This window comes from Colobus angolensis, unplaced genomic scaffold, assembly GCF_000951035.1.
Source record: "Colobus angolensis palliatus isolate OR3802 unplaced genomic scaffold, Cang.pa_1.0 Scaffold389, whole genome shotgun sequence".
In the NCBI taxonomy this organism is placed as follows: Eukaryota; Metazoa; Chordata; class Mammalia; order Primates; family Cercopithecidae; genus Colobus; species Colobus angolensis.
This window is the reverse complement of record NW_012117254.1, coordinates 1950635-1958594: the sequence shown is the minus strand read 5'-3', so window position 1 is coordinate 1958594 and position 7960 is coordinate 1950635. Positions and strand designations below refer to the sequence as shown.

The 7960-nt window shown below is 55.4% G+C and overlaps 1 pseudogene across 1 annotated transcript in view; it reads left to right on the top strand.

Moving 5' to 3' along the window:
• The window catches only part of LOC105520768, a 14479-nt pseudogene extending 8243 nt beyond the window's left edge, over positions 1-6236 (top strand). The window contains exons 2-5 of the transcript XR_001003184.1: positions 650-878; positions 1049-1231; positions 1793-1850; positions 5778-6236. The product of XR_001003184.1 is annotated as an uncharacterized LOC105520768 (transcript). The remainder of the gene's footprint in view (positions 1-649; positions 879-1048; positions 1232-1792; positions 1851-5777) is intronic.
• The last annotated feature ends 1724 nt before the right edge of the window (positions 6237-7960 follow it).

The window sequence follows — 7960 nt, the reverse complement described above, 5'->3', positions numbered from 1 at the left end:
GAGGAGAAGGGCGGGGTTGTGGCAAAGCGCTGTGGGAGCAGATGGGGCGGGGCTGCGGGAAAGAACTGGAGGAGGAGGACCCAAGCTGAAGTAAGGCTGCCGTGTGAGAATGGCGGGGGAGGTGCTAGTGCAGAGCTGGAAGAAAGCCGAAAGGTGCTGGAGTGGGCAGAGGGGTAGGAGAAGCGTTACGGGACTAGAGGAGGCGGAGCTGGGAACGGTGATGATGGGGGAGCAGGGCGGGGCTGTGGGAGGAGGCGGTGGGGGTAGGAAGCTGGGGCTGCGGCTGCAGCGGGAACTGGGCCAGAGCTGCTTGGGGAGCCGCGTGCAAGAGGAGGGCGTAGTTGTGGGTAACAGCTGTGGGTGGAAATAGTTAAGTGCTGGGTGGAGGAGGGGCTGGGGCGGGACAACTGGGGCGGAAGTGTGGGAGGAACATCTGGGGCGGAACTGAGGGAGGAGGAGCAGGGGGCAGAACAGCTGGGGTGGAGCTGTGGGAGGAGCAGCTTGAGCGAAGCTGCAGGAAGAGAAGTTGGGGACGGAGTTTCAAGAGGAAAAACGGGTGGAAATGCTGGTGGAGCAGAGCCGAACTGGGGATGGAGCTGTGGGTGGAACTGGGGGAGGGAGCTGAGGCCTTTCTGTGATGCACCCTTAGGCAAGAGTCCAAACTTGCGTGCAGCGACCTAAGGGCACCCCTCCAGTGTCTACCCTCAGAGGGCATGGAAGCAGCAAGAAGGGCAGGAACACTTGCCTGGGTTCCATGCAGCTCTAGGCTAAGTCTTGCAGGGCTGAGCACCCCCAGGCCTGCTCTCCTGTGTCCTAGTCGCTGTCAGTGCCTGCCAGTGGGGTCCAGAGGGACCGTCTTTTTAACGCCTCTTTTGCAAGTGATGAGAAACATCCACACTCTTAATGTCTTGCCTCCTCCGACCTAAGTCGCCCGACACACAGCCCAACTTCCCTGGCACACTTGCTTTTCAAACTCTCTTCTCCTTCTCAGGGGCTCAGGTTCTGTAGTGCTGCCATGCTTTACTCCTCTGTCCCTCCCCTTATCTAGTCTCCCGCATTGACTTCATAAGCCAGTTCTGGGTCCCTGCCTCTGGAGTGCCTGATGAGACAAAACTGCTCCTCGTCCTGCATCCCCGCTGCTACTTCCAGAACTCAGGGCTCGTGGTCTGGAGCCTGCACTGTTCCATGAGCCTCCTGACCAACCTGGAAGCCTGTGTCTTTCCTCCCTCAGGTCTGTCCTCCACATTCCATTGGCTCAGTTTCTAAGTCACAGATCTGTCCCCAACAATCCTCTAGTGAAAACGCGGCCGGGCCTTCTCCGGTTTAAGTCCTAACAGTTCAGGGAGTCGGCTCAGCTCTCCCCACCCTTAAGCCGAACACTCTTTGGGTTCACGCTGTGCTGTTTAGTCACTGGTCCCCACCAGCCTGCTGTTCCAGGTCTCCTTGCTTTGCACCGGTGGTTTCCCATGGCCTTGTCCTGGTGCACTCCTGGCCTCCTTCGAGGCACAACTTTAATGTCACCTTCACAGTCCCACCCCGAGTATTAGGGACTTTCGTCTCCAGGTCTCCAGCTCTGATAGCATTTTGTACATCCCCCATCCCCACCCCACATTAGGCTCTTGCAACCCCTGATGGCAATTGCTCTGTAAGAGTCTGTGGCTGCCGCAGGGTCTCTTGAGTTCCTTGAAGGCAAGGCCAGTGTTTTACTCATTTCTGAAACTGGGTGCCCAGGGCACAGTATCTGCTTAGTAAGTGTTTAATCAGCAAAGGGTTGCTTTCTTGTTTTTTCTAGTGAGATGCACCTACTTCTCCCTGCAGAAGCCCGAGGAAGCAGGAATGCTGGAGATGAGGTGAGGAGGAGAGGGTCCCTCTTTATGGGATGTAGGCCATAGGGCTGCAGGGGACCTTCAGATCACCAGTTGCAATTCCTATGCATGCTAGCATCCCCTCCTGGGTTCCTTCCCCCCAAGAATGGTTGCCAGCTTCTGCCAAACACCCCGGAACCTGCTGGGAGTGGTTTCAAATCATGAGTGAGGATCCCCGGGATGGTGGGTTGCTGTTGCTCCTCCTGTGACCTCTTGTATGAAGAACTAGAACTTGCATAAAGAGCTGGATAGTCACCGTGTGGCTGCTAGCGGGGAAGCCCGTGGCGGCCACATAAGGGCTCCCTTTTCCAACTCTCCCAGCTGCCCCTCACTCTCACTCCTGGGTGTGCTGGGCAGTGGGGTGCAATGCGCACGTGGGTGCACACTCTCCCTGGGCAGCATCGAGCAGCAGAGTTCTGATCTGTGGTCGGATGAGGAGAGGAAGTCCAAGTAAAGCAGCTGCAGCGGTGAGTGGGCCTAGGAAGAATGGCATCGCCAGGCCAGGTAGGGATGCGGGTGGTGTTCAGCTATCCCTGAGAAAGGGACCAGAATGCACCTGAGTCTTGATTTTCATTCTGCCCTCCACGCCACACTCTCTTCACCTGCTGCCTCCTCATTCCTCCCGTTAACAATGTCCTGGCAGGGAGAAGACTTTCCCCTCCCTCTCTGCTCATCTCTTAGCAGGTCAGGCCGGCCTCCACCTCCCCAGATCCGTCCTGCTCCTGCCTTCCCCTGTGGAGCCCTCCGTGGATACTCTGGAGCCCCAGGCAATAGCCAAGTGCGGGCGTGCAGGGCGTTTTCGGGTTCCTTGCTGTGCTCCCATGAAACCGCTCTGCCTGGCTGTACCCTGCTGGCACACTCAACTGACCTCAACTCCTGGGGCCGGGGTGTGTCTCCTCAAGGTCTGCTTTCTTCTTCAGGCCTTGCTTGCATGCCTATCGTGCCACACATCGTATCTCTTTTAGGAAATCCTTGCCTTTTCCAAAGATCCTGCTTTGCAGCTGACTGTACCCTCTGCCTGCCTCCCCCAGGATACTGCCTCCTTCCTGAAACCAACCCCCCGCCCCCAGGTCTTCCTTCCATCCTAATCCCCAGGGAGCCCCCTGCCAAGCTCCCTGTCCATCCCAGTGACCTTCTGAGCCTTGCCTCCCGTTCCTTCCCCTCCCCTCCCTTCCCCTCTCCCCTGCTCCCCTCCGCTCCCCTCCCCTCCCCTGCCCTGCACCCCCGTGCCCTGCCCTCTCCTGCTCTGTCCTCTCCCTCCATGGCAGGCTAGCCTCCCTGGCCACAGCTGTCTCCTGGGAATTTGCCATCACCCCCCCTCTCTGTGCTCAGTATCCCTGACTGTGGAGTCCCTCTCTTTTGCCCGCATGCTCCCCTACGGAAGCATTCTTTTTTGCTCAGTGTGATTTCTGTGTGATTCCTCCTGTTTTCTGAGCCTGTCACCCCCTTCCTCTTCCCTTGCCTCTCCACTGAGACTTTCCAGAGTGCAGCCACCTCCCCTCGCTGTGCTGCTTTGACTCTGAGGCCCAGGAGGAAGTTGCCCTCCTCTGGAGAGGGTTCACGTTTGATCCAGCCTAGTGTTCTGGGGCACGGCCAGTCTGGGACCGCTTTGACCCTCATTCACGGTTTCCCTTCAGATGCTTCTTGTTCAGCCTGCCTTCCTCGTCTAGGAAATGGATTTTGCCCGTTTTTCTTTTTTTCTTTTCTTTTTTTTTTTTTTTTAGATGGAGTTTCGCTCTTGTTGTCTAGGCTAGCGCAATCTTGGCTTACCACAACTTTCGCCTTCTGGGTTCAAGTGATTCTCCTTCCTCAGCCTCCCCAGTGATGGGATGACAGGTATGCACCACCATGCCTGGTTAAGTTTGTATTTTTAGTAGAGATGGAGTTTCTCCATGTTGGTCAGGCTGGTCTGGAACTTCGACCTCAGGTGATCCACCTGCCTCGGCCTCCAAAAGTGCTGGGATTACAGGCGTGAGCCACTGTGCCCGGCTTGCCCATTTTTCTATTGAGTCACTTGCTTTGTTGGTATGGAGTTGTAGGAGCTCTTTCTGAATTCTGCCACAAACCCCATGTTGGTTTTTTGTATTTCAGAGATCTCGTCCGCTCAGGGGCTTATTCTTCCGTCTCTTTGCAGGGCTGTTTTGGACTCAGTATTCACCTAAGCACTCCAAATTGTAAGTAACCCCAGAGGTCATGGAGTGTGCCACTGGCCCTCCATCTGGAGGCTGTGGCCCCTCCCCCAAGGAGGAGGTGCTCGCATGCATCCAGAGCCCTGCCCATTAGGTTAGAGAGGGCTCCCTTCTTTGCTCTCTTGCACTCATTTGTCCGCCTTTTAGCTTTCCTTTTCTGCCCTGCACTCACACAGGGTCGCGTGAACGTGTGGTGTAGCAGGAGGAGACAGGTAAAGTGGAGGAAAAGGAGCTGGAGGGGAGCAGGAGGGAAGAAAAGAGGAGGGGGAAGGGGAAGAGAGGGAGCGGGTTGGAGGAGGAGAAGGGGAGGAGGAGGAGATGAGACCAAGGAGAAGAGAGAGGTGAAGGAGGAGAGGAGGACGCAGAAAAGAGCAGAAAGAGGAGAGGAGGAGATGGAGAAGAGGAGGAGCAGCAAAGGAGGAAGAAGAGAAAGAGGACAAGAAGAGCAAGTGAGGAGGACGGGGGAGGAGAGGGGAAGGACAGAAGGAAAAGGAGAGACAGATGTGGAGGAGAGGAGGCGGAGGAGAGGAGGAGATGAGAAAGAGAAGTGAAGCAGGAGAGGAGAGGGATGAGCGGGGAGAAGGAAGAGAGGAACAGGAGAAGGAGGAGGAGAGGAGGAGAGGGGAGGACGGTGAGAGGGAGAAGGAGAGAAATAGGGAGGAAAGGAGGAGAGGTGTAGGAGGAGGAGCAGAGGAGGAGGAGAAGGAGAGGAAGAGGAGAGGTGGGGAAGAAAGGAGGAGGCGGAGAAGAGGAGAAAGCAGAGAGGAGGAGGCAGAAGAAAGGAGGACCAGGAGGAGAGGAGGAGGAAAGGACAAAGAGGAGGAATAGAATAAGAGGAGCAGAGGAAAAGGAGGAGGAGGTGGGGGAGGAGTGGAGAGGAGAGGAGGAGGAACAGAGTTGGAGGAGGTGGAAGAGAGAAGAGGAGAAGGAGGAGAGGAAGAGAGAAGGAAATGAGAAGGAGAAAAGTAGGAGGAAGAAGAGAGAAGAGGAGAGAAAGAGAGGAGAGGATGAGGAGGAGGGGGGAGAAGGAGAGCAGGAGGGGGAGGAGGAGGAGAGTAAGAGGAGGAAATGAGGAACAAAGAAGGACAGGAGGTGGAGAGGAGGAAGAGAGAATTAGGAGGGGAAGAAGAGGGGAGGAGAGGAAGAAAAGGAAATGAGGAGGAGGAGGCTGCAGCGCCCTTATCGGGCTCCAGTTCTCGGTGTGCCCCGTTCTGTAAGACACTCTCCTGTGGTCAACCCTGGCCTGCAGAGGATTCCCACGCTGGATCTCTGAGGGATGCTGGCGCCCTCTCTCCAGCACATTCCTGATGCCCTTGCTGACGCATGTGTCCTCTGGGCCCTCTCCTGAAACATGATCCTCCAGGGTGTCTTCTGGCCTCACCTCTTCTGTCCAGTTCCAGCAAGCTCACTTTGCTTAGCCTTTGAATCCCTTCCTTCACCATCTGCCATGACAATTCGGGCCTTTCACCGTCACTCAGGCCTGGACCATCACTGATGCCCATCCCATGCCATCCACAGGTTTGCCCCATCCCTTCGGCTCCCTACCAGGGCATTCAGTTGTGTTGAGCAGCAGAGTGTCTCCAAGTCCCTTATGTAGTTTTTGTTTCCGGCCCCCACTGGTTGAGCTGCATCCGGGTCCCATCCCACAGGGACCCCGCGGCCGCTGTAGGTGCATGCTGATCCTGCAGCTCCTCAGGGATGTCATCGCTTTTCCCCTTCCCAGACCCAGCACACCCTGCCTGCGCAGCTCTGTGCTGCACCTTCACTCTAGTCACGGGTGTAGCAGTCAGCTCACCAATTCCTCCTGCTTCCCTGGGACTCGCCGGCTTTTAGCACTGCAAGTCCCTCAGCAAACTGGGACTGTTGATCACCGTACCTGGCAGCCAGTGATAAGGTGAGGGCCACTCCTGGGAGGGAGGACACCTGTGGGGAAAATTCTTGTGTTATTTATTTCTCCTTCGGGATAGGGTGCCTGCAGTGCTTCATGGGAGGGGGTGGGCTGACGCTGCAAGCTCAGAAGTTTCAAGGGCATCTAGGGAGACCAGATATTCAGAGACCTTCTCCTAGATGTGCCTGTTCCATGTATCAGGGATGCAGGTTTTCCCAACAGGGCTTGTGTCATTGGCATGACAGACCTGCCTTGGCCGAGCGTTCAACTGTCTTTGGAGTTCAGCCACCTTAGCAAGTCCTGGGTTCTTCAGACTTTGCTGCTTGCCCATTGCCTGGATCTGGGGCTACTTTGTAAACCACCAGGAAGACTCCAGTGTTTCTGCTTAATTTTTAGATGTTTGTTAATTGCCCTTGGCTTCTCATTAATCCCCGTGGGTCATTCAGGAAACATACCACTGTCCATTCCCTGAGTTTTCATTTCCAGGCATCTGCCCTGCCTGGATCTCCTTGCCTTCCAGGAACTTCCTCTTCACAAGCCAGCCATCCCAGCAAAAGTTCTAACATCAGAGGTCTAGCAACTAGCCTGCCATCTTGTCCCTAGAGCCACCTGAGTGCCACATGTCCCTGAAGATGGGAACCTCTTTGCCAGTTGGGCAGATGCAGGACAATCCTGTACCAAGACCCCATCTTACCACCTGTTTTCTTGGACCACTCTGGAACCCACTGTCTCAGATCGGGTCTTCCAGGAAGCAGACTGTGAGAGGGAGTTGGCAGGACCAAAGGTTTACTGGGGCTAACTAACCCTCAGGAAAGGGACAGGAAGGAAGCAGGGCTGGAGAGCAGGTTGAGCCCGACCTGACAGTCTTGAGCAGCCCAGCAGGGAGGTGTGGAGCAAGGGTTGCCCACTAGAGGGGCCTGCATTGGGTGTGGGTGTTGGGGTCCACATGGTACCTGGCACACAGCAGGCTGTGCAATCCATATTAACTGCCTGGATGAATTAATGCCCAGGAAAGGTGCCCTGGAGAACGGGTATGTGCTGAGCACAATAGGGAAGGGCCCAGCATCTGCCTTGGCATAGGCAGAACTGTGCTGTGCCCTGCAACAGGCCACCCGAGAGCTGCTTTCATCTAGTGTGTGCATTAGACAACTGCCAGGGGCATGAAGGGGATGTGCTTCCAGGGCGTTTGCTGGTAGGGCATCTCGTGATCTCTTGGTATTGGTGTGAGCACAGCCTGGCAGGAGAGGGCAGATCTCAGTGCAAAGTATCATGTCAAAAAGCAGATCGAAGCCAGGCCCCCTCCTGGTAGAGGCTCCTTGAAGGTAGGTGCACACTCATGTCTTTGTTACTTGTAAGGGGGCATCTTACAGGCAAGAGGAGTTAGGTGAATGTGAAGAGGAAGGAACTGCTCACTCTGGGCAAGGGGAGGTGAATGTGAAGAGGAAGGAACTGCTCACTCTGGGCAAGGGGCTGGGGGAGGCTTCGTAGAGGAGCGGGTGTTTTAGCTGGGCCTTGAAGGTCGAAAGGGTTTTGTTAGGTGGGAAATGGGGGAAGGACAGCCTGAAGGGGTTAGGTACCTTCAAGGAGCCCAGAGAAGTTGGTGGCTGGAGCAGACCCATTCGTAGAGTGAAGTCGTGGGAGAAGAGGCTGGGAAACTAGATTGGGTCCAACTCCTAAAGGCCCACTGAAGGAGTGTGGGTTGCACGCTGGGTGCAGCAGGTGAGTGTCCTCACTTGGGTTTCACTGTCAGCATTTTTAAAAGGCAAACTGGTTCTCTTCCTGAGGAGAATTCATTGATTCACTTATGTGGCCAGTAAGTCATCTGGGCCAAAGGTGGGTGGGGAGATGATAGGGGTGCAAGTGTCACCTTCAATCACAGCATAACTGCCCTTGCTTTCTTACCTCTCATTTAGATATTTCAATGCTTGCTCAGGTCCCCTGTACCCTCCTTCATTCTTCCTTCCCATCCATACTACTTATGGGGAGACTTTCTCTTTATAAAATGACCGTTATTCTTG